Source organism: Mauremys mutica, chromosome 8 (assembly GCF_020497125.1).
Source record: "Mauremys mutica isolate MM-2020 ecotype Southern chromosome 8, ASM2049712v1, whole genome shotgun sequence".
NCBI lineage: Eukaryota > Metazoa > Chordata > Testudines > Geoemydidae > Mauremys > Mauremys mutica.
The window spans coordinates 76837750-76864147 of record NC_059079.1 but is presented as its reverse complement, the minus strand read 5'-3'; the positions used below and the strand labels follow the sequence as shown (position 1 = coordinate 76864147).

The 26398-nt window shown below is 46.4% G+C and overlaps 1 protein-coding gene across 1 annotated transcript in view; it reads right to left on the bottom strand.

The window, feature by feature from the left end:
- Positions 1-26398, bottom strand: part of SIL1 (SIL1 nucleotide exchange factor) — a 257812-nt gene that overhangs the window by 29322 nt on the left and 202092 nt on the right. The gene's annotated exons all lie outside the window — the stretch shown is intronic.

Here is a 26398-nt window from a genome sequence, read left to right as displayed (position 1 = left end):
GAAGCACTGTATTACAAACTACACAAATTGCACTGAAACTCTACATAAAAGGTGATAACATGCCCACATCAAATATGATTAATTCCTTATATCAGTACACATACACCAGAAGACATAGTCAGTAATCCTGATAAATGCTTTATACAAAAGCGTATACATTCTTCATAAGTGGCCCTTAGACTCAAAGCATGAGCACAACACATTCCTCACTCTGTGCAAAAGTAGTTGTATCACTTCACAGAGGCCTCCAATCTAATCTGTCTGTTCAAAACAATCACCAAGTCTGCCCACTTCCTGCTCCCATCCATGGCAAGGCTCTGTCTTGTGCTCTCGTCTCGCTCCCACAAAGGCTGTGCAAACCACAGCAAGCAGCTATCACTAGAATACAATTTTTCTCATCAGCCTCATCATCAGGATCCTCCATCCTTTCAGCCTTCCAAATGAACACGCCACAGTCATTCTACAACTACTCCAGGTATAGTTAAACAGGACCGTCCTATCCAAAAGGGTTCATAAACCAGGCAAGCAGTTAGCTGGATTTCCCAGAATGAGTGGTGAAATGGAAACAATATCAATGTCCACAGAGAACATGGGAGCAGAATTTCCATTTGCCATTGCAGAAAACAGTCCATACTTTCCACAATCTTAGCATTAAGGACCTTTCTAGACCACTCCCACATAAATATTTGTGAATCTTCCATGGTGATCAACCAGGCCTTGCAGTGGAGAAATACCCTTTTCTAATGATAAGCTCGGAGACCTGGTGGAGGGGACAAAGAACTGGCACATGGGTTGCATTAATGGCTCCAATACAATTCAGGAACCCCAACCAAGCAAACACATTAAATAACCATCTATGCACTGACTAGTCTTATGATCCAAGGGGAGAGCACTTTCTTGATGTCACAGAGGTGTGCACTGATAACAGGCCTAACAGTTGCTCTACCAACATTAAACTGTTCAGGAATTGACTGGAAGCAATTGGGAACAGTGAGCTGCCAGATAGTGATGGCCATGTGCTTCTCCATGCTGAGGGGAGCTCTCATGTGGGTGTTCCACCGCTGCAGCTCCAGGATGAGCTCTGCACAGAGTTCTAGGAAAGCGGCATTTGACATCCTGAAATTCTGCCACCGCTGCTGGTCATCCCAGGTCTGCAACACTCCCACCTGTTAGTGTTAGTTGGCCAAGCCCCAAAGGGGCACTCCACCAAGTGTAGTAGAAATGTTTGCTTGATTTCAGCCTCCTCCTCATGTGGCCTTATTGCCTTGGTCCTGAAGTCACTGCGTAACTTTAAATATGCTAGCAGCAGGCTGTTCATATTCATCACTGTGAGGACTGCAGCAATTGCAAATGTTTCCTCCATGCTGCCTGAGAGTGCTTTGAAAATGGCACCAGCTGGCTCTCAAAAAAAAGAGATGGATAATGGGATGAAACAAGAAGAAATATGGGAATTACTAAACTTGACCCCAAACCCCAGAATTCTGGTGGCTTATGGAAGGTATCATACAATGTGCAGTACAAAAAAAATCCCAGAACATGTACAGCACTGCAGCAGAAAAATGCATCATGGGATGTCTGACCAGAATGCTGAATGCTTACTTCAAAACATTGCTGTGCTGTGTGGCTGCAATGATATGAGGCAGAAGTACTTTAATTGCGGATAATACCATGGTGAGAAGGGCATACTCACATAACATTTGTCAAGTGTAGCATGTCATTGGTTGCCTGCTCTAAACCAGAGGGTCAGTCCTGGGACAGAATCCTTCAGGTTTTCCTGACTAAAGAGAGTATAAAAGAACAGTATTTCATGGTCAAAAGATATCAAAAAATCTTGCTCACAGAACATGGCAATGATAGGCTCATCAGTACACAAAGCTTGTCCATTTTCCGTTTTCCAGCCTCGGAAGCTTCTCATAGGTAGACCTGGTATAAGTGACCTCGCAGAACTGTAAGGAACAATGCCATGCAACTCAAGTTTCTGGAGGCTCCATGGTTTAGATGAAGAATCTTTAAGACATATCCCATTGGATTTAAAGGTAACAGTGTGGTCCCTGCCAGGTACTAGTGGTATCTGCCCATGCAAAACTTCATGCCCTGCATCTCCTCTCTTATCAGATATTTACAAACCGGATCTAGATATTTAGGATTAGCATGTTCGGACTTATTGGTTAGTCCAGAGACAGTTACAAAGTGAAGAAATATTTTGGAAGGTTTTCTTCTAATAAAATGGTGGGAAGTAATAAAAAAAATCCATGGAGTATATTAACCATGATGTGAAAAATATAATTGCTGACTCACCAATGGTGTAGTCGGAAACTTTCATAGTGACTGAGGGAGTGCAGGGACCTGTGCTAGTGCCACAGTTCCTGCTAATATAGCAGCAACATGAAATATACAAGACAAGATACTGGTCATTGTTAATACTGCCTACAGAACCAGGTCATGCTGCTGAAGAATGCTTCTAACAGCTGTAGCAGAGACACAGACTAAGTCCTGTACTGCTGTGATGAGATGGGCTGGGAACTACAGGAAGAGGAAAAGAAGAGACTCTCCTCCCTTTCCTGTTTCCAACGGGAGAATTAAGTCCTTGCCTCTTCGGTTTCTGCTCAGTGCTTTCCCAGAAGCAGCAGTGAAATTTACTACACAGCTACATAATTTCAGATTCTGTTCTGTCTTGCGCATCATCAACAACGCTTGTCAACTAAATTCTAAATGGAGATTCTTTATTACTGGTGATGATAAACAAGGCAGAAAGAACCTAGCTGTATTTTCAGATCCCAGGAAGAGTTTGCAACCCTGGTAGTTAGAACATTAAACTTCTGACTTGTAAACTTGAGCAAATTTCCCGTGAAAGTCATTGAGAGAGCACGAGAGCCCAATAAATATGGAACCCCATGGAGTAATCTGTAGAGGCATTTTTCTGATTGTAACAGCACTGAATGAAATCTCTTATGCTGGAGACCTGTTACTGTCATTCAACCAAAATATAAGTCTGGGATATTGAAGTTCTTTTGTCACATCTATCTAAAATAAATAATGAAAACTCAGCAGTAAAGGATCTACTTGAAAAATTGGTATGTCTTTTGACGCTTTGTTGGTCACCGAGAGAATTAGATCTAATTAAAATCTCTGAACCATGGCTAAAGAAAAACTCTAGAGGTTAGGAAGTTACTAGATTGAAGGTGTACAATTCAGCTTTCAGTGTTTCAACATTTCAATTTTTTAAGTGAAAATGCCTCTGCTAGAGATATTTCAGTGCTCTCGATGACCGAAAGTCCATCTGAGAATTCTAAAAACTCAGAGCATCACTGTACAGATAAATTGCATGATCCTCCTTAAGGGGATGAGTCGTCTGGACAACAACATAAATATGATTAGACAGATCTTGATTTACAATGATATGAAATTCAACAGGCACTAATCTATTAATATATGGAGGGATGCCAGCATCAGAAATCTCTTGCCGACATGAAAGATTAGTGATAGTTTAAGGATTAGATTACAGGCACACATATTTTGCCCAAATAAAGACTACATGGGCACCTTACCAGGATTCTAAGGCCCATGGTTTAATTTGCATAAAATGGAACAGATCTAATCAGACTCCTGTTTGGTTGAGGCGTAGCACACAGAAACTATGGATCTCTACATGCAATGCTCCATCTTGATTCAAATGGCCTTGACAGAGCACTGCATGTGGAGACTTGTAATTTCAGTGGGTTGCACTACTGCAATAAAGGTGAAGGCAGCTGCATTGAAGAACTCAGCCACATTTGACTCAGGGACCACACTTTGCAACCCATGGTCTATTCTCTTATCATCAGATTATCTGAGTGCCTTCCAATTGTGCATTAAGTGGTGTGACTAAAATGTGTCATGTGTAGTTCATTCTCTCTCTCATGTGGTCCCCAAGGGAACATGTGTGCGCAGTGGAGTATTTTGGTAAATTTAAAAAAATATATACTCTACAGGAATCTAGGTCTTTTACCAATATTTTCAAGTCCAGCATCGGGGTGACTCTCCCTACATCCAAGAACAACTGAATATAGTTCCATCCTGTGGAGCTGCTAGTGGTCCTCTGAAAGACAGAGAAAGGTGGCTCTGCAAAAACAAGACAGGGGTACTCCATGCTCCAGGAGCTGAGTGCACAGTCTCCTCAATGTTCCCGTCTCTTGCACTGAACTCATATCAGACTCCATAGCAATGGCAGTGTGTGCCACCAGACTTATGCACTGCCAAGCTTCCAGCTGCATTTTTTAAATGGACAATTTTGACCATAAGAAAAAATATATATATTTTTAATCACTGCAGTCCCTTTCTAACCTTCTGGATTTGTAACTTTGCCTGGAACAATCTTAACATGTAATTTTACAAGCTCTGCACATTTTTAATTTTGGGACTGCAAGAGAGTGGCTGTGCCCTTCAGCAAAAGGAAGAAATAGAAAAGCCACATCTGACCCTAACTATTGCAGCTCTCAGAACTGGTGGAAGGGAACATTCCATTTTCTGCCAGTTTAGATTTCACTATGTTATAACTAAAACTTCCCACAAGAGGTTAGAGATTATTACAAATCGAGGAATGAACGGTGTGTTTGTCAGAACACTGCAAACATCAACAGCACAAGGAAAGAGGAGGAGAAGTAATAAAAACAAGTGGTGAAGCACTTCGATCAGTGATATGATAACTTTGCAATTTGTATCACGCAGTAAAAGTGAAATAAAATAAGTTCCTACTGTGCCCCAAGTAACCTGCCTTGATGAATCCTTCCTTTATGTGGGCTGCAAGGGCAAGGTATATTACACCAACTTTCTATTCAACTTATTTGAAAAACAGATCTAATAGGGACAGGACACATGCAGAATAGGAGCCACACATTTTGGGAGCTGATGCATTTCCAATCTCAGACTGAGAATCAATTTCTTTGGCTTTTTTCCTCCCTCCCTTTCTATTAAAATAATGTAATGCTGATGAAAGATACTAGATTAACAGCAAGCTCTCTAGTTATCCACATAACAGTTATTGCACAGGCTCAACCTATACTGCCCATCAGTGTGCCTTAATCCTGATGAGGCTAACCTCTATGGTGGGGAAGATAATTTGGTTTCTACAGATCACAACTGAGATTGCCAATAGGGCAGTCATGATGATGGTGGTTTTCTGGCAGGGACATCTGTCTATTATGCACTTGCAGACCCACCAGTTCATTTCACATATGCCACCAAGCAGCCTTTGTGTGAACTTCTGGTTCACTCCTGGCCTGGGTCAAATTCAAATTAGCGACTCAGCCACATTTGCTTTTCCTTTGCTATTTTCACTGGCAAAATTGTTTCATGGAAATCAGTGGCACTGATTATGGAAAGAAATGACTCATGATTATTATTACTAAGAGAAGGAGTGGTACTAGTTGTAAATCTAAGGTCATATGTATCCTTGTTTTTTGAAAGGGAAAAATGGATTTTGACAGCATTGTTAACTTTTATGGCTTTATTCCTAGAATGATCCAAAGTTTAAAATTCAAAATTTGGAGTACTTTTAGGTAAAGAAACATCAGAAGTGCACACATTCAATGGGAAGGGGAAGTATGGAAAAGAGTAACACAGAGATCCCTGAGGCAACAGTTGATCACAAATTAGATATGAGCTTGCAAAGCAATATGGCAGTAAAAAAAAAATCAACTTAAATTGAAAAAAGCTACAGTGGTATGATGGGATTTGGGGATGTGTACTCAGAGGTATGGCAAAGAGCAGAGAGGCATTTGCCCTTGTCTATATCTACAGCTCTGCTGAGAGTGTGCCCAGAATGTTGTGTTCAGTTCTGGGCACCTCAGTACCAGAAAGACAGACAAACTGGAGAGTACTGAGACAAAAGCAAGGGAAAGGATTAAACAGTTGGAGGGACAGCCCTAGGAAGAAAGATTGAAGGCAATAGGTATGTGCATATTAGCTAAGGGGGCTGGAGACCATGCGAACTGTAGATGTGTCTGGGAAGGGAGAGGAAAGGTTTAGGGCGGTAGGAGGTGGTTTTATTAGGAGTAATGGGACAGAATTAAAAAAGAGACATTTAGCCTAAGTATCAAGAAAACATCCTGACACTGAGCTCTACTGGAGCAAATTCTGCCCTCAGACCTATTGGTCTGACTGGGAGTTATCTGTGAGTGCCCGGGGCTGAGTTTGGCCCTCAGACTATGGAATAATCTTTCAAAGAAAATGGCAGAAGCTCCATCATTTGAGACTTGTGAAACTAGGCTGGACAGTAGGGCAGACTGTAGAGAACCGTGCTGCGCTGCGCTGGCGCCCAGAGTGGAGGAGGTCAGACTTTCTCAGACTGGGGCCTGAAACTCTTCTCTGTCCTGTTTCATTTACAATGGAAAATAAAACAGTGCCAGCAACTGCCTCGGATGCTGTGTGAGATTCCCTGGGTGCTTGGCTCAGCACCAAGTACCCCCTCTCACACAGCAGGGCTGCAGGGGTCCCAGCAGTGACCCCTTATGGCTTCTAGGGACTGCCTCTCTTCCTGTGCTCTCGATACCCCCTGAAGGGGTCCAGCCAGGGCAGAGCCCCCCAGGGAAGAAGAAGAAGTGATGTGGACCTCGCTGGCAGGGAGATGAAAATTGGAGAAACAGAATGGTGAACTTCCATGCCCTCAACTTGTTCTTCTCTTCTGTCCCCCGAGCCGTATCCCTTTTGAATCCCTATACTCCCATTCTCTTCCCCTGAAACTCCTACCCTCCATTTGACTCCCTCAACCAGTTACCCCATTCTGATCCCCTGGCCAAATTCACAACCACTCTCCGGTTTCAGTTTGGATCACTCTTTCCCTCTCTGGATAAGCTCTGGGAACAGAAACAAGCTGCTCCCTCTCATTCAGATTCATTAGGTAAAGGGCTATTATCACTGCATGTACGTTAGTATCCTCATATTTCATTAACAGCTGATCTATAGGAATCTTCTGTCTAGTATATGGGAAGGTGGGGCCGAAGCTCATTTGCTTTGATGAAAGCAGGAGCTGCTGGTAAAAAGGCTGATAACCAATAGACTAAATAGGACTTAATAGATCTCTTCTATCTTGAGGAGAGGTACAATATGTGAAATAAAAAATGTGATCAAATTCTGTGAATCCATGAAACATATTAAAAAATTTAGTACAGTCTATTTAGCTTTTGCTATAATCTATGTATAAGGAATGGTTATGACTGAGGTACATCTTAAAACAGCAAGAAAAATGTGATGTTGGTGGGAAGATCTATGACTGAAAATGACAACATACAGATGCTCTGCTCTCAGAAATGGGAAATGGTTTATGCTTTAAGTTTGCCTGGCTGTGCAATATACGAGTCCCTAAAACATATTTACAATTTATTGAGAGTTTAAGTGGTGTGCAGAATCACATATCTGCATAATAGGAATTTGAAAAGATCCTTGCAAAAGGACATTTTTAGAATACTCAAGAGGTTGGAAGCAACACACCAATGGAGCTACCTATGAAACTGACAATTTTTGAACAGAGGCTTCCATATTTGGTGAATTTCTGATAGGCCATATAAATGTACTAACGATAAAATTATTCTCACAAATAATAAAGATATAATGATAAAACAGATCATTAAAATGTCAACATTTGAAAGGGATTCAGTAATTCCATTCTTAAACAGCTTTAAACCTATGTGGTTTGAAAAGGGCAGGAAACAAGAAGCTGGATGATTGAGTGCTTGTTAATACTTGTGTGGCTGAATTTTAGATTGCAGATTTAAAGAAAAGCATTAAAATAGTTTAGCTGAGAAGTGACACATGCACAGAGTATGCTTTTCTGTGGCACACAAACGAAGCACAGATACAGCATGAAATATTACTAACATGAATGATTGCTTAGCAGTGCCGTGAGCCCTAGCATAAAAACTAAGCTCCATATTTAGACTGACACTACAAATCTCAAACATGGAACCCAAGTAAAGGTTACGTCCATCAAATTGAAGAGTGTGCAAGTAAACACGCAGAGGTCAATTCCATATACAACCATAACAACTTTCCTTCTTGCCTTTTGAATGTGAAAAGTTTCCATTCTTCCAAGTAATCAGGAAATACCCACAACCAATTCAGTGTCAGTGACTTTCAAGGTGAACTGCACAGGAAATGGGAAAATTATATCTACCTCAGCAGTATGTTCTCAGTGTCCCACTGAAGAGACTAAGCAGGATTAGTCAACACAACTAAAAACTGACCATTCCTCCTTGAATTTAGGTCTTGCAAAAATTATCCCCCATCAGACTCCATCTCTGTGTGATTCCAGAATGCATCATCCTGTGATGTGACAATGACCACAAAAGCCTAGCTAAAACAAGGAGTTCGCAAATCCCCTTTAAAAAATATTCTACGTGGCTTTAAATTACTTTAAGATAAGGTATCAAAAAGAAAAACAAGTAGCTCATACACACAATAAAAAAAGCACTTGGTAAATATAATAGAGCTATTGCTTAAAATAAATAAATAAAAACAAACATGGCCAACTCCTGCTAATCAGATCTGAAACGGAGAGACGTGAGGGGCACACACCAAGGGCCCACCACAAGGTCAGCATTGCAGCATTAGCCTACAAAAGACTATTCTCTGAGCACCTTGCGGAAACCAAGTTATCATAGACAAAGGCCTTCTGAGCTACAACTAAGAAGATTAAAAACCACCCAATAAAATGGAGCCCTACGTAGCTGTGCTGATCAAAATACAATAAGGAAGAAAGTGGAAAAACCTGACAAAAGGAAAACTAGGTTTCGATGGGCAACAAAATACAACAATATCATATGAAAGATGTGAAGCATAAAAGAGATGTTAGATGTTCAAAAGGACAGAATGTAGGAGAGACATAAAAACCCCTAGAAGAAAGATAAAATCTCCACATCAATGCAATACTTCCTTCCTGCTTTCTATCAAGCCATGCAGCTGATAGCACTAGCAGGGGAGCAGCAGTACTCCTATGAGAGAAGAAGCACGTCTCAATGTGACATAATGGATTACATAGATGTAAGTCTGGTTTAAAATGAGCAATTAAGTTATTGAGTATTTGCTGCCAGGAGAAAAGAATTGGGGAGAATAAGTTTGAGCAGAGGAAATGACTGTGCTTTTGATGGGCTAATGTTATACAGAAGGCAATTTAACCATGGAAACACAGTTCACACCATACATGGACAAATGGCATGAGGCTAGACAGGCAAAAAGTAGAGGAACCTTGGATTGATATCAGTTGTACATCTATGTCAGAGAAACCAACAAGGGACAAGTCAGCTTGTTACATGTCCTGCAACGTGCCCAACTCAAATCAAGATGGTCCTTGGGGCAGCCCTACGCAGCATATATAAAGTAATTCCTCACTTAACATCCTCCCGCTTAACGCTGTTTCGAAGTTACGTCACTGCTCCATTAGGGAACATACTCGTTTAAAGTTGTGCAGTGCTTCCTTATAACATTGTTTGGCTGACTTTACAAGGGAGCATTGCACAAATTCCTCTTCTCCGCCTCCGCCTCCTCCCCCTCCCTTCCTCCTTCCCTCCCAGCACTTCCCCCGCCGCCAAAGAACGGTTTGGCGGTGCTTAGGACTTTCTGGGAGGGAGCAAGTGGGGAAGCTGCTGCCTCCTCCCCACCCCCAGCAGGCAGGGCCACCTGGAACACAGGGGCTTTAGGGGCTGCAGGGCCCTGGGCTAAGGGGGCCCTGGGGCCCTGGCCTGCAGCTCTAAAGCCCCTTTTGGAATGTGGCCCTCCGAGCATGGGCCGGAGGACTCAGGAGGAGCAGGGGCAGCCGCGCAACCGGCAGCCGGAGAGAAGCGGCGCTTCCCCTTCAAAGCCAGCGCTCCCAAAATTGCGGCTATGGAGGCGGTGCTGCGTTGTGTAGACCCGCCTGCACACCCCCTGCACCAAACAGGAGCTGCCCCAGGTAAGTGCTCTGCACCTCCTGCCTGCCCCAGCCCTGAGCCTCCTCCCGCACCTCACCCTGAGCGCCCTCCTGCACCCAACTCCCTCCCTGAGTGCCCTCCCACACCCTAACTCCCTCCCAGATCCTGCACCCCCAGCCCTGAGCCCCAGGGGTAAGCCAGGGGCACCTTCCCACCATAGTATATAATACCTTTTGCCTGCCACCCAAAAATTTCCTTGGAACCTAACCCCCTACATTTACATTAAATCTTATGGGAAAATTGGATTCATTTAACATTGTTTCACTTAAAGTTGCATTTTTCAGGAACAGAACTACAACGTTAAGTGAGGAGTTACTGTATATATCCCCAGTATTCTGGGCAGCTCAAAACCACAAAAATATCCTGACATTGACATCTGCTGGGACAAATCCTACCTTCAAATATATATCCCCACCTCCCCCTGACTTGACTGGGAATTACCTGTGCGTGACCAAGGGCATCATTTGGCCCTTTGACAGTGGAACAGTCCTCTAAAGCAGTGATTGTCAGCCAGGGATACGCATACCCTGAGGGTATAAAGAGGTCTTCCAGGGGGTACATCAACTCATGTAGATATTTGCCTAGTTTTACAACAGGCTACATAAAAAGCACTTGTTAAATCAGTACAAACTAAAATTTCATACAACGACTTGTCTATACTGCTCTATATACTATATGCTGAGATGTAAATACAATATTCATCTTCCAATTGATTTATTTTATAATGATATGGTAAAAATGATTGTCAGCAATTTTTCAGTAGTAGTGAGCTGTGATACTTTTGTATTTTTATGTATGATTTTGTAAGCAAGTAGTTTTTAAGTAAGGTGAAACTTGAGGGTTATGCAAGACAAAGACTCCTGAAAGGGGAAGGGTTACCTGGAAAGGTTGAGAGCCACTGTTCTAAAGCAAGTAGGAAAATCTCCATAACTTGAGACATTTATAAGTAAACTGGTAAAAGCACTAGAAAGTACAGGGAGAGGGGAAACTGTAGAGTAGAATGCTGCATTGTCGGAGGGGGAGGGGAATGCTATCGCAGTGGTGCCAGGACCTTGGATTAAATGCAACCAGAACCCTTTTCCATCTTCAGAGCCTGGTATGCAAGAAGCTGACCTATCCAACAGGAATGCCAGCTTGCTGTAGAGACAGTATCCCTAATGTAGTTCACTGCAGAGAAAAAGACGGTTACTCACCTTTGTAACTGTTGTTCTTCGAGATGTGTTGCTCATATCCATTCCAATTAGGTGTGCGCGCGCCGCGTGCACGTTCGTTGGAAGATTTTTACCCTAGCAACATTCGGTGGGTCAGCTGGGCGCCCACTGGGCTATGGCACCGGATATATACCCCTGCCGACCCATCCGTCCCTCAGTTCCTTCTTGCCGGCTACTCCGACAGTGGGGAAGGAGGGCGGGTTTGGAATGGATATGAGCAACACATCTCGAAGAACAACAGTTACAAAGGTGAGTAACCGTCTTTTCTTCTTCGAGTGCTTGCTCATATCGATTCCAATTAGGTGATTCCCAAGCCTTACGTAGGCGGTGGGGTCGGAGTGAGATGTTGCAGAATGCAAAACTGCTGAGCCAAAGGCTGCATCATCTCTGGACTGTTGGACCAGTGCATAATGTGAGGCAAAGGTGTGGACCGAGGACCAGGTAGCTGCACGACATATCTCCTGGAAGGGTACGTGAGCCAGGAAGGCAGCAGAAGAAGCCTGAGCCCTGGTGGAATGTGCAGTGAGATGGCTCGATGGAACATGGGCCAAGTCACAGGAGGTGCGGATGCATGACGTCACCCAAGATGAAATCCTCTGGGAGGAGACAGGTAGGCCCTTCGTTCGGTCTGCCAGTATGACGAAGAGTTGAGGCGTTACGAAAGGGCTTTGACCGCTCGATATAAAATGTGAGCGCCCTACGGACGTCTAGGGAGGGCAATTGTTGCTCCCTTCGCGATGAGTGTGGCTTCGGAAAGAAGACTGGAAGGAAGATATCCTGGTTGATATGAAAGGCCGACACCACCTTAGGGAGGAAGGCTGGATGTGGTCACAACTGCACCTTGTCCTTGTGAAACACAGTATACGGTGGGTCCACTGTGAGAGCCTGAAGCTCGGAGACTCGTCTGGCCGATGCAATGGCTACAAGGAAAACTGTCTTACAGGACAGGTATAGCAGCGAGCAGGTTGCCAGTGGCTCGAATGGGGCAGTCATAAGTCTGGTTAGAACCAGGTTGAGGACCCAGGTTTGGGCGGGGCGGCAACTTGGGGGTATAAGCGCTCCAAGCCCTTGAGGAGCCTAGAAACCCTAGGGTGTGAGAATACGGAGCAGTCACTCTCCCCTGGGTGGAAGGTAGAGATGGCTGCCAAGTGTACCCTCAATGATGACACCGCCAGGCCCTGCTGTTTGAGAGACCAGAGGTAGTCCAAGATGGAATGGATCGGGACCTCGGTGGGAGTAACATTGTGCGTGTCGCACCAGCAGGAGAAACGTGTCCACTTGGCCAGATATGTTAACCGAGTGGAAGGTTTCCTACCACCCAGGAGAACCTGTAGTACCGAGGCAGAGCAACGTAACTCAGATCGGTTTAGCCACGCAGCAGCCATGCTGTGAGGTGCAGGGATTGCAGGTCTGGGTGGTGAAGTCTGCCGTGATCCTGCGTTATGAGGTCTGGGCAAAGAGGCAGGGGAATCGGGTTGGCTATCGACAGGTCTAGCGATCATGATCAGGTGCACTCTGTCCCTGCGGAGTTTTAGCAGGACCCTGTGAACCAGCGGGAACGGTGGAAAGCGTACAGCAGATGGCTCGTCCACGGCATCAGAAAAACATCCAAGATCGAGCCCGGGGAGAGGCCTTGGAATGAGCAGAACGTCTGGCACTTTCTGTTCTCGCGAGAAGCGAGGAGGTCTAAGCGGGGAAAGCCCCACTTCCAGAAAACGGAATGGATAACGTCCGGACGAATCGACCACTCGTGAGACAGGAAGGATCTGCTGAGGCGATCTGCCAGAGTGATCCGGACCCCTGGGAGAAAGGACGCTACCAGGTCTATTGATTGGGCTATGCAGAAGTCCCAGAGCTGCAAAGAGTGGAGGACCGTGCGCCTCCCTGCTTGTTTATGTAATACATGGCCGTTGTGTTGTCTGGGAACACTGAGACACAACGGCCTTGTAGGTGCTGCTGAAACGCCTGGGATGCAAGGCGGACTGCTCTCAGCTCTCGGACATTGATGTACAAGGCCAGCTCTTGAGCTGAGCAAAGGCCCTGAGTGCGAAACTGACCAAGGTGAGCACCCCAGCCGAGAAAAGAGGCGTCCGTCGTGAGGGACACCGAGGGGTGAGGTGGATGGAACAGCATCTGTGCACACACCAGGGAGGGCGTCGACCACCAGTCAAGGGAGCCTAGGATGCTTGGTGGGATCGAGACAATCATGTCTATGCTGTCTCTGCCCGGGTGGTATACCGAGGTGAGCCACGATTGGAGTGGACGGAGGTGAACCCTGGCATGTTTGGTTACAAACGTGCAGGCAGTCATGTGACCCAGGAGACCTAGGCAAGTGCGAGCCAAAGTTGTCGGGAAAGTCCGTAGACCTTGTATAATTGTTACCATCGCCTGAAACCGAGGCTGAGGTAAGCAGGCTCTGGCGAGATTGGAGTCCAGGATGGCCCCAATGAATTCTATTCTCTGTGTGGGAACCAGAGTGGATTTATCTATATTGATCAACAGGCCTAGATGCAAGAATAGGTCCTTGACGATGCCCACATGACTGGTAACTTGGGCCTCGGAGGTTCCTCGAATGAGCCAATCGTCTAGATACGGAATGATGACGGTTGGCCACAAACCGGAGGTACCTTCTGTGTGGAGGATAAATGGCGACGTGAAAATACGCGCCCTTCATATCGAGGGTGGCATACCAGTCTCCGGGATCCAAGGATGGGATGACGGTCCCCATGGATACCATGTGGAACTTCAGCTTTATCATGAACTTGTTGAGCTCCCGCAGGTCTAGGATAGGTCTGAGACCTCCCTTCGCCTTGGGGATTAGGAAATAGTGGGAGTAGAACTCCTTGCCCCTTTCGTCCTTTGGTACCTCCTCTATAGCTCCGATGGTGAGGAGCGTCCGCACCTCTTGCAAGAGGAATTGCTCGTGAAAGGGGTCCCTAAAGAGGGACGAGGACGGAGGGTGGGAGGTGGGGGACGAAATAAACTGGAGGCGGTACCCAAGTTCCACAGTGCGTAGGACCCAACGATCTGAGGTTAGAAGGGACCACGCAGGGAGGAAAAAGGAGAGGCGGTTTTAAAAGGGAGGGAACGGATCCTGGGTAATAACTGGTACGCCATCCTCGGGCGTGCCTTCAAAAGTTAGGCTTTGGCCCCATTGGTGGTTTAGAGGGACCCTGATTTTGGCCCCCTTGGGGTCCTGACTGACACCTACGGCCGCCTTGGCAACGCCTGCTGGCAAAGTCCTGTCTTTGTCTAGGCGCAGGGTAAGGGCGGTGAGGCTGGGGACGGAAAGGCCAGCGCTGAGTCACCGGCGTGTGCATGCCGAGAGAGCGCATAGTCACCCTGCTGTCCTTTAGGCTTTGCAGCCTAGGGTCAGTTTTTTTGGAGAACAGGCCTTTGCCATCGAAGGGCAAGTCCTGCATAGTATGCTGCAGCTCCGGGGGAAGGCCCGACACCTGGAGCCATGAAATGCGCCTCATGGCAACACCCGAGGCCAGAGTCCTGGCAGCGGAGTCAGCTGCATCCAACGAGGCCTGGAGGGAAGTTCTCGCCACTTTCTTCCCTTCTTCCAGGAGGGCAGCAAACTCTTGACGGGAGTCCTGAGGAACCGACTCCGTAAATCTGCCCACCGCCGCCCAGGTGTTGTAATTGTAGCGGCTAAGCAGGGCTTGCTGGTTTGCTACACGGAGTTGCAGAGCCCCTGCCGAGTACACCTTACGGCCCAGTAAGTCCCTTCGCCTAGCCTCCTTCAATTTAGGGGCTGGTGCCTGCTGGCCATAGCGTTCCCTCTCATTGACGGACTGGACGACCAGGAAGCAGGGAGGAGAATGTACATATAGGTACTCGTACCCCCTGGAGGGTACCATGTACTTGCGTTCGACTCCCCTGCCCGCAGGCGGGATAGTGGCTGGAGACTGCCAGATAGTATCCGCATTGGCCTGGATCGTCCGAATGAACGGTAGGGCCACTCTAGTGGGGCGTCAGCCGACAGAATGTCTACAACCGGATCCTCTATCTCCGAGACTTCCTCCACTTGGAGGTTCATATTGAGTGCCACCCGTCTCAGGAGGTCCTGATGGGCCCTCAAGTCAATTGGAGGAGGGCCTGAGGAGGACGTTCCTGCCACCGCCTCATCTGGGGAGGAGGAAGAAGAAAGGCCGGGGACAAGCGGGTCCTGTGTGGGCTCGTGCTCCTGGACGACCTCCTGTTCCAGTGGGATCTGGGAGTCCAGTGGCTGAACCGGGGCTTCCTCCATATCGGTCGGAGGGGGACGGCTAACTGTCGCCTGTGGCACCCAGTGCTCTGACGGAACACGTGAGATGGGATCACAGGTACGCCTGGGGCCTGGTGGTACACCCAAGTTGTCCAGGATGACCACTGATGGGGGCCAGGGTCCTGGGCCTGAGGCTCCTGGAAGACTCTGGTGGGCACATCCGAATCACCGTCCTGCGCGTATGAACTGCCCGCACGGGACGACACTGATGCATGTCTGGATGGCCATGGAGGAGCTGAAAAGCCCTGGGCAGAGTCTCCCTCTCTAGCTGACTTCGCTCGACGCGGCACCGGGGATCGGTACTGGGAGGCATACCGGTACTGGGAGCGAGAACAGGACCTGCGACCGGAGCAGTGCCGGGAGGTCGACCGAGATCTCGAGGCTCAATGTCGGGAGTGGCTACGGGAGTCCCAGTGCCTGGAGCGGTGCCGGGGGCTGGATTGGTGCCGAGTGTACCGGGCCGGCGAAGGGGACTCTGACCAGTGCCGTGAGTACGACCGGTACCGAAATGGAGAACGGTGCCGGGACTGCGAGCGGCGTCGGGACCTGGATTGGCGACGGACCGAGAACGTCTGCGGGACCGTTATCGTGAACGGTGCCGCTCTGCGGTGCTGACAGAGGGTGGTCTGATCAAAGCAGGCTTGCCGATTGACTACATAACCTGCACCGGCGGTGCCGGGGGTTGAAGCAGCGCAGACGCTGTCATTGCAATCACTCCCTCGCCGTGGAAAGTGTCTCCAGTGTGGAGGGAATAGTGAGCTCAACCACAGCTCGTACCGGGGAGCTTTCAGGCACCGGACTCGATGGCTCTTGCGTGGCCGGAGTCGACGGTGCCGATATTGTTGGTGCCACGGCAGGTATCGGTGCCGGGCGGTCTGACTTAGTATAGCGCTCGGGCTGCGGAGCAGGCGGCTTGGACGCAGCAGGAGTCTTGTACCTCTTCATCCTCGGGGAGAGGGATCCGTGCCGAGCGGACGTCGGTGCCGGTGACGGCCGGTGCCGAGAGGCCTTGGCGGTACTGGCGCGATCCGGTGCTGAGGGAGTGCTTGTTGAAGACTGTCCAGCGCTCGGTGCCGAGGGTGGAGGAGTAAGAGCTGCCTCCTTCAGGAGCTGCTTGAGACGAAAGTCCCACTCCTTTTTTGTTCTCGGCTTAAAGGCCTTACAAATGCGGCACTTATCTGTTAGGTGAGATTCCCCGAGGTACTTACGACAGGAGTCGTGGGGATCTCTTGTCGGCATCGGCTTGTGGCAGGCCGAGCACGGTTTGAAACCCGGTGAACTGGGCATAGACCCCGGCACCGGGCGCGGGGAAGGGGATAATCCCCGAACTCCTCTGAACTATAGACACTAACTATGCTACAAACGAATAAAGTTAACTACAACTATATAAATGTGAACTATATACACAAGAATTAACGAGAGAACTACGAGTAGCTAGGGAAGTGGAGGTCAGCTAAACCGCGCTCCACTGTTACAACGACCGACACGGGCAGTAAGAAGGAACTGAGGGACGGATGGGTCGGCAGGGGTATATATCCGGTGCCATAGCGGCGCCACTCCATGGGGCGTCCAGCCGACCCACCGAGTGTTGCTAGGGTAAAAATCTTCCGACGAATGTGCACGCAGCGCGCGCACACCTAATTGGAATCGATATCAGCAAGCACTCGAAGAAGAACTTACTCCTGTGTGATAGGACAAACCTTCCCTAAATTAGTGTTCATATCTGGAGTTTGGGTCATGCCAGTTCTTAATTTTTTAATAGCAAAATATCCAAATACAGCAACTAAACAAGGGCAGAGTGACATTTCCTCCACCAGAGATGCTAGTAGGGCAGCATCCCTCATACATCTGGTAATCACTCAGGGCTCTAGAATCATGAGTAATTCCATGACTGCAAAGCAGAGCCACCTTCCATGGTTCGTCTGTTTGACGGCTTCCAGCCCTTTGAGAGAAAAGTGCAGTTAGTGTATATTCAAGAGGGCAAAGTCAAGCTGGCTAGTATTACAGGATGAGAAAGAATGACACAAACTGCAGTGCCATAATATAGTATAACAGATGGATAATTAGATTTATACTAAGAGCTGTAAAATAAGTAATTAAATAAAAATATGGAACAATGGATCTGTCATATAAAGACACCTGCCAGAAGCCCCAGGAAGATCCTACAGCTGGCATCCAACATCTGACTAACAAATGAGTGGACAATAGAGCCAATTTAGGTCTGATATAAAGAGGCAAACAATGCCTGTGGCAAGAAAGAGTTGTAGCTAAACAGCAAAAGGCGTTCCCTCCCACCCAACCCCAATGCAGATTAAAATGTTAACACCAGATCTGGGCAATAAAATCTTAGGTGGTGTAATAAAACCAGCCATGCCAGACGTCCTGCTAGCTGCATGCAAACAGCAAACTGTCAGACTGCATTTATGTCTGCAGACAAAAAAATATTATGGTGGTGACATAAACCAAACAAAGACCGGAAATCCAACCTCTTGGCAAACACTCCCAACTTCCGTTAATATACCTGAGAGTCTTCCCTATTTTGTCTCTACGTTTTACATGTTTAGTGAGTTGTGTGTGTGTCCTGTGTGCTAATGTTTAGGAAGAGCCTATATACTCATATACCAGATGGACTGATTTGCACTTGCAGCTTCCATTAACTTCAGTGGGAGTGGGTGGTGCTGCCCAGCACCTTTGAAAATGAGGCCTCTAATGTATATCTGCATTTTTAGTTTGTTGCTCCTTGCTGTGATGATTAAAAACAGATTCTTTGGATTCTCAGGACCTATAGGCATTGTACTGTCAGGTGAATACAGAGAGAGTGGCAGCATGCAGAAGGAATGATAAGAAATACTACTGTAAATGTTAGACCAATTTATCTGTCCCTGACGGTGAGAGATTGTTCCCTACAGTCTTTTCTGGAGTGTTTTGCCAACCTGCTATGATTTAAGAGAATGGACTAGATGACTCACACCCCATCTACAATGATCACAGAAACTGTGTTAGCTCTTTTCTAGCACAACAGTGATTAAATGCAGTTCTTGCTAGAAAGATATGAACAAGCATTCTCTGGTCCGTGCAGAAGGACATAAACTCCCTTCACAAACAAATCACCAAAAACGGTGCTTTATGTAAAGCTGTAAATCAACCTTAAGACTGTATGTGCCATGCTTATCAGCATTTCAAAAAGGTGGTTATTCTGCCATAGATCAAATTCATCTCCCTGCCTAAAGATTGCGTTTGCTTCATCAGATATATGTATTATGAAAATACAAGCCTATCTGTACATTGCACAAAGGTAGAATTCATTTGTTCAAGTGAGGTTTGAGCAAAAGCCCTAATAATTTTGTTGGCCTCTCTCCAAAATGGTGACCCCAACAACAGTAATAATAATACAAGACTCTGTTGTCCCTTTATGGCACAGTGTCATGATGGGTGTAGTGCAAAGCCCATCAGCACACAGAGGGTACATTCCTGTGGCACCTGGCCACCTCCTCCCCACCTCTTTTAGGGTGTCTTATACCCCATAGGGTGCAAGAAGGGAACTATCCCTGCTGTAAATAACTAATTATCACAAAACACCTGTCAGATAAGTAGGCAAATAGGTATTATTCCCTTTTCACAGATGGAGAAACTGAAAGCAGAAAGATTATGCATCTTACCCCTCATCAGAAAAGAGTCAGTTTCAGAACCAGGACTGGAAGTCAGGAATTCTTGGTTCCCCACCTGTACTCAAACCAATCTCCCCTCTCTCACTCATTCCTAGGAGGGCCTCGCTGAGCATCTATGGGTATGTCTACACTGCAGTAAAAGACCCGTCACTGGCCTGGGTCAACTGACTCAGGCTCAGGCGGTGGGGCTATGAAATTCCAGTGTAGACATTCGGGGTCAGATCTCGCAAGAGGGGAGGGTCTCAGAGCCCAGGCTCCAGCCCGAGCCCAAATGTCTACACTACAATTTTTTAGCCCCACAGCCCAAGCCCCCATGGGCTGGAGTCAGCTGACCAGGCCAATCACAGCTGTGCCACGGGTCTTATTGCAATGTAGATGTACCCTAAATATTTCCCCCTGTACTCATGCTCTTACTCTCTTGCTGTACAGCTCATTCTTAATAAATACATTGTGTGTTCAGCATGCCAGCAACAGGAACCTCCAAAGCAGGGGCGGGCAAACTTTTTGGCCTCAGGGCCGCATTGGGTTTCAGAAATTGTATGGAGGCCGGTTAGGGGAAGGGGTTGGGCCTGGTCCCCCTCCCCTATCCGCCCCCCCCGGACTCCTGCCCCATCCAACCTCCCCTGATGGCCCCCTGGGGACCCCTGCCCATCCCCCCAAACTCCTCTGCCCTGTATCCACCCCCCCCCGCTCCCTGCCCCCTTACCACGCTGCCTGGAGCACCGGGCAGCACAGAGCACCGGGTCAGGCTAGGCTCTGCAGATGCGCTGCCCTAGAAGCTCGCAGCCCCGCTGCCCAGAGCATTGCGGCGGAGCTAGCTGAGGCTGCAGGGGAGGGGCCAGGGGCAAGCCTCCTGGGCCAGGAGCCCAGGGGTCGGGCAGGAGGGTCCTGCGAGCCAGATGTGGCCCACTGGTTGTAGTTTGCCCACCTCTGCTCTAGAGGGTCATGCCAGGCCTCAGCTCAGCCTGAGGCTAATCTTTTTGCGTGGAGAATTTGCAAACACTGAGCACAAGTGTTCAAAGTCAGCTTTCTTCCTGGCACTGTCCTGATCCTGGCGCTGTTCTGTACATGCCCCCATCCTCCCTGCACTTTTGCTAAAGCAACCTGAAGATGGCTCTTACTTCATCTAGCCTGTAATGGCAACAAGGGCCTGAAAACATAGGTTAGGATCATCATGAGGCGGGGTGTCAGGACCATACCCTCTTTTCTCTAATCTGATTCCCTTTTCCCAGCTACAAGGTGTGTGTGTGTGTGGCTCTGTGCCACTGCAGAATCCCTCCTGTACTGCCTCTCTGAGGTAGTTAAGCAGGTTTTGCAGCCAACAGTGTGGTATAAAGTACAACCATGCTACCCAAGGATTCTGGTTTGGATATATTTATTTACTTTCAAAATTAGTCACCATAATACCTAAAGCATTGTAAAAAGATGGCTATTTGAATGTACTGCAAGAGGAATTAAGCTTTAGTGTAGAGTGCTTGAATTCTAGTACTTTGCCTAATACTCTTCAATGATATTGAATGACTACATAAAGGATTAAGGCAAGACTAATACTCTTGAGAGATGTTAAAAGGTAGCCTAGGGCTGAGACCTTTTTACTTGTCATTCTAGCCATTTGTTTGCTCGCTTGTTTGACTGTCTTTTTAATACAGTGCTAATAAAATGAAATCTCTGCTTGTGTCTCCCTGGAAAGCCAAAAAGAATTCACAGAGACTGTTTGGCTGTTTTGTGACAAACACAACATGGCACGAGAATATGCATGCCACTTTTCACTTTTCCAGCGGTGTCTTCAAAATGCAATGCCCTATTTTAACCCTGCCATCTGTTTCTTAACACTCTTTGCATTCCACTTGTAACTGAGAAAGCTGTTACATTGCATCAAACAAACTGTTCTGTCATTTACCTCTGATTTTGTTTACGGATGTGCCATATAGCAACTATAAATTTTAGAGGAAGGCTGTCTCATAAGAAAATATTCTGTTGACCATGCCTAGCACACAAGTTTCAAATAGTTAAGCATTTGTTTCAATCAATGGCAATTATTTTAAAACTACCCAAAGACACTAGTGCTCAAAGAGAACTACATCCAGTGCAAGCTTTGAGTTTAAAATTTTGGCTGTTTCTGCTCTCCCTGTATTTAAAAGAACATGGTGAAAATCTTTTTAAACTGGAAAAGTGTATTTGTTTTCTTTCCTCATAACTAAAATATAGTATTTTGCGCAATTAAAAAGCAAATACATATCCTGGAGAGTCAAAGCAAGGAAAATTTCAGTCCCAATAGAGAACATTGCAGAAAGTTATCAGCTAGTGGAAATGGAGCTATAACAAAAACCCACAACACTGTTTTTAAAACAAGTGCATGGTATGACCATTTTTGCCCCAATTTGGGCCAAGCAATAACCCTATCCTGTAGTCTGGCTAGGAGAGAGTTAGCAGAAGCATTTTTTTTTCCAAAAGAAAAAAGGATGCTTAGAGCTACAGCACCTGGAGCTGTGATGGTGTAAGTAAAGCACAGACCACCCTGGTCAGTTCTTGTGGGAATCCACCAAGGAAATCCTGGTGCTGCACTAGGGATTGGCAATTGATTCTCTGAGTCATCCCTGTTCCAACAGTTACACACTGTGGTAGAAGGTGACGGAGCTATCATTCATTGGATGAGTCTTAAAACCAAGGTTCTAATCGCTGTCATTGAAAAATCTCACGGCACTATTCACAAGAGTAATGATGCTAACATCAGTGTCCTAGTCAACACAGCAATAATTTTTTCTGTAGTTACAAATGGGTAAGAAATACTTCACTTTGTCCCAAATTACTGTTATTATTAATTATTATTATTACTACTATTTATTTTTCGTAGCGCCCACAATATACCTCGTGCTTTCCAAACATAGAAGGAGGCAGAATCTATGCCCCAAAATGTCTATATTCTATGAATCTATGTACACTGCAATCAGAGGTGTGACCACAGCACTTGTAGATATGCCTGAGCTAGCCTGATTATCAATAACTGTGAAGCAACAGTCACACTTCTGACTGCAGTGTAAACATAACCTAAGGTTATGGAGCTTGAAGGCATAATTTTCAGTTTGAGGAGACATACTTGGACTAGCTCTGATTGAGCCAACATGCTAAAAACAGAAGTGTAGCCACAGTGGTGTGAGCAGTGACAGGCTAATCACTCCAAATATGATCCTGTTCATGACTCTAGGTACATACTCTGGTGGCTAGCCTCTCCTGCCACTGTAGCTACACTTCTATTTTTAGTGAGCTAGTTTGATCAGAGCTAGAATGGGTATGTCTACTCAAAATGGAAGTTAATGTAAACATACACTAAAAGACAAACACACAAAGGGTATAGAACAGAGAAGTTACTTATCTTGTCCAATAACTGGAGTTCTTTGAGATGTGTGGTCCTGATCTGTATTACACTGCAGTACACATGCGCTTTATGTGCCAGAGACTGGAAGATTTTTTGCCAGCAGTGTCAACTGGTTTGTGCCTATGCCCTTCTCCTCCTCATGCTCTGAACAGAGGGTATAAAGGATGGTGCAGACCACCCTCCCCTCCAGTTCCTTCTTTACAGTGAATACTGCTTGAAGGATCCAAAGCAGAGGGAAAGTAGAGTGGGTAGTGGCATACAGGTCGGGACCACACATCTCGAAGAACTCCACTTACTGTACAAGATAAGTAACTTCTCTTTCTACGTGCACTCCACTGTGAATGATTAACAAGCAGTAGGCACTGAGAAGGATGTGAGCACTCCAATGACTGGAGAACTGCTGTGCCAACAGAAGCATCAGCTACAAATATGGCATAATGTGTCATGAAAGCATGGACCAAACCCCACTGCTTTACAAATGTCAAAGAGTGGAAGGTCTCTAAGAGAGGCTGCAGAAGCAGCCTGGGCTCTAGTAGGGTGAGCTCTCACACCCTATGATAGAGGAGTGATCATCGCGTTGTAACAGAGCAGAACACATCCCAAAAGCCACTTGGAAAGTCTTTGGGAAAAGATCACTTCCCCCTCATCTGTTCTGCAAATTATATAAACAATCTAGGTGATTTTTAAAAAATTGTTCTTTGCAGGTAGAATGACATGGCTTGGCAGAATCCAGTGAATGAAGGCTTCTATCCTCACTAGTGGCGTGTGGTATTGAGAAAGGGGAGGCAGGTGAATTGTCCGATTAAAATGAAAATCCAAGGTCACCTTGGGTGTAATTTTAGTGTGCAGTCTTAGAGGAACTTTATCCTTATGGAAGATTGTGTGTGGTGGATCCAACATTAGGACCACTAGTTACCTACTCTTCTGGCTGAGGTGATGGTCACGAAGAGGGACAACTTAATAGACAAGTGGTTTAAGGAACAGGAAGCCATAGGTCTGAACAGAGCCCTTGTTAATGCTGACAGGATCAGACTCAGGTCCCATGTTGGAGGAGATTTAATCACAGGATAAAAGGTTCTGACCAGAACCTTGTAGAAAGCATACTGTCACAGGATGGGCAAAGACTGAGTGGTTACCAACAGAATGACAGGTGCTAATGGCCACCATGTGGAACTTTAGGGAGCTGAGAGAGGTCTTTAAGGAAAGAAGATATTCCAATATAACAGGGATGTCTGATTCCTCTGGGGTTATCTGGAGAAGCTGTGACCCATCTGAGAATCTTTTCCACTTAACTGTATAGTGTTTTCAAGTGGACTCCTTCCTATTATTGTTAAAGATAACATGGACTGCTCCTGAACATGTTCTTTCTAGGTTCGATGCCTATCCAAATACCAAACTATCAGGTGGAGATAAGCTGGATTGGGATGTTTGATCCTGCCCCTGTCATGGGAAAATAGGTCTGAATACTGATGTATGGGAATACTGACATCTAAAGAGGGCTGGGATAGCAGAATTACCTGATCCATGTGTAAGCAATCAATATGAGCTGGCCCCATCTTGCTTGAACTTCCTGAGAACCTGAAGTAAGAGAGGGATTGTTGGGAGCGTGTAACTTAGGTGCCCCAACCAAGGAATTAGAAATCCATCAAAGGGAAAATCCCCCACTGTAGATTGGACTTCCCTGGGGAATCGAGAGGCGCAAAGCCATGATGCTCAATGCATGACAATAACTAACACCATCGAATGGGAGGCCATGTCCATGGCCTCGACTGAGGCTTGGAGGGATGACCTGGCAATCAATTAACCCTTCTCAATGAGAGCCTGTAATTGTGCTGTGTCCTCCCATGGAAGGATATCTGAATTTTGTAAATTTGGGATAGTTAATAAAATCATATTTGGAGATTCGGACATATGGGGGTACAAGCCAGACCAATGAGTAGCAGTGTCCCCCTGACCTCTAATCTGGAGTGCCCTTTACAATGCCTTGCTGCTGCTCACAAACAGCATCCAGCATGTAAGTCACTCACTCCCAGCTACATTTGTGTGCTGCAGCCAGCTAGTCATACCTTGGCTCTTACCAGCCTTAGTTATACTGCAGGGTGACCCCAACACATTCCCAGATCTTCCCCCAGAAATGTATGTCTTGTACTGCCCAGCCCTCTCCTGGACAGTACAAATATATTAAGTCCATTATTCTTTTAAAGTAATAATATGCCAGCTTATTATTTCAAACAGAGTACCCAGACACTCCCAACTCAAGCATACTGGATAAAACAGTAAAACAAGTTTATTAAATACACAGAGAGAGATTACAAGTGAGTATAAACGATGAGGCATGGTTACAAGAAAAATAAAGATAAAATGTTTACCAGTGCCTAACTTAATCTATATTAGATACAAGCAAAGTTTCTCACCACATACTCCTGCAGATTACTGCCCAAACTCTCAGGTCAGGATCCCCCCCCGAATCTAACAGCTGTTTTCCTTTGTCGTCTTAGGTACAGAGACAGACAGGGAAAGAGAGGAGGGGTATATTTTGTCACAAAGATTAACACCAGACAGTTGGCTATGTGGAACTGCTAAACGAATTCAAATGTTTAGCAACTTTCTCAGATGGAGTAGATCTTGGCTGATGTTGCCTACTCCTTTCAGCATTAGCTTTCATGACCAGGGAGTTCAGGGGAGGAGATGTAAATAAGAACTCTCCGCCCTTGGCTGCAACATAGAATTTCTTTTCTGTCCCTTTTGGAGTGGAGGCACATGTTGCTGGTGATGCCAGACAACCTTAGCAGGCTCCAAAACAGCCTCACTAAGGGGAAGCTCCTCTTTGCTGGGCCCTGCGCTCTGATGAATATCTAAAAGTTTGTGAGGTGTCACTTGTGCCGACTCTACTGGGAGTGTGTTGGTGAAGCTCCTTAACAGATCCTGAAATTGCCTGTAATTATCAGGCAGAGTGGGCAAGATGGGTGCAACTATCTCATGGGGGATGGCAATGACACACTCACTGAAGCCATCAGTTCTCGCAGTTCCAGTTGCTCTTCCTCTTCTGTGAATGTACAGATTCTGAGTAGCGCATACATGGATCCCATGGTCACCAGTAAGGCCAGTGAGAGGAGCTGAATGATGGTTGGGGCATTCCCCATGGAATAGGGTACCACCAGTCCCAAGGATGATATCCTGATTTATGAGACAGTAAGTGCTCAAGAGATACTGGATCCTCTGTCTGGGTTAACCTCTTGTCTTGGTGGGGTTGACGACTCCCTCACCTTAACATCCGATTTACAGAGGAGGAGAAGGTAGCCTCCAACTCTAAGGGTGGTGTCAATGGTACCATGGATCTTGAGATGCCCTGGCTAGTGTAAGATACAGGAGAATGGCTCTCTCTTGCACACCATCCCTGTAACAATGGTGTCAAGATCTCTTTTGTAAAGACTGCTCTGACGAGATCAGAGATCCCAGATCCAAGTGGATAGTGATGTACTCATGGGTAGTGTATCTGTCAGCAGAATGAGGAGGGTCTTGTCCATCCATACTGGCAGAGTCATCTAGTGTGACATTTTTCCACTGACTTCTCTTTACTGGAATGCAATAGTACCGTCTGTGCAAGAGGCACTTTGTGTTTCTTCTTTGTCAGTACTGAGGATGGTGCTGATCTAGAGGCACCCTCGGTTTTTGGAACATGAAGGTCAGTACCATGCCCCTTGTGAGATCCTACGCTTCCCATACTGAGTTGCAGAATCTCACCCAACTTGGATGGTGCTGGGGAAGAAGCCTTCTTCTTGGAGAGAATCTACAGGGGGATCTCTCTCTCTGTTTATGAGAGTGTTTCTCATTCTCCTGTCTTTGTGAGAAGTAGTAGTCCCAGACTCTACTTGTCATCCCTGGATCAGAGGTGACCATTCTAGGAGGCACACTTCTTGGTGCCTCTG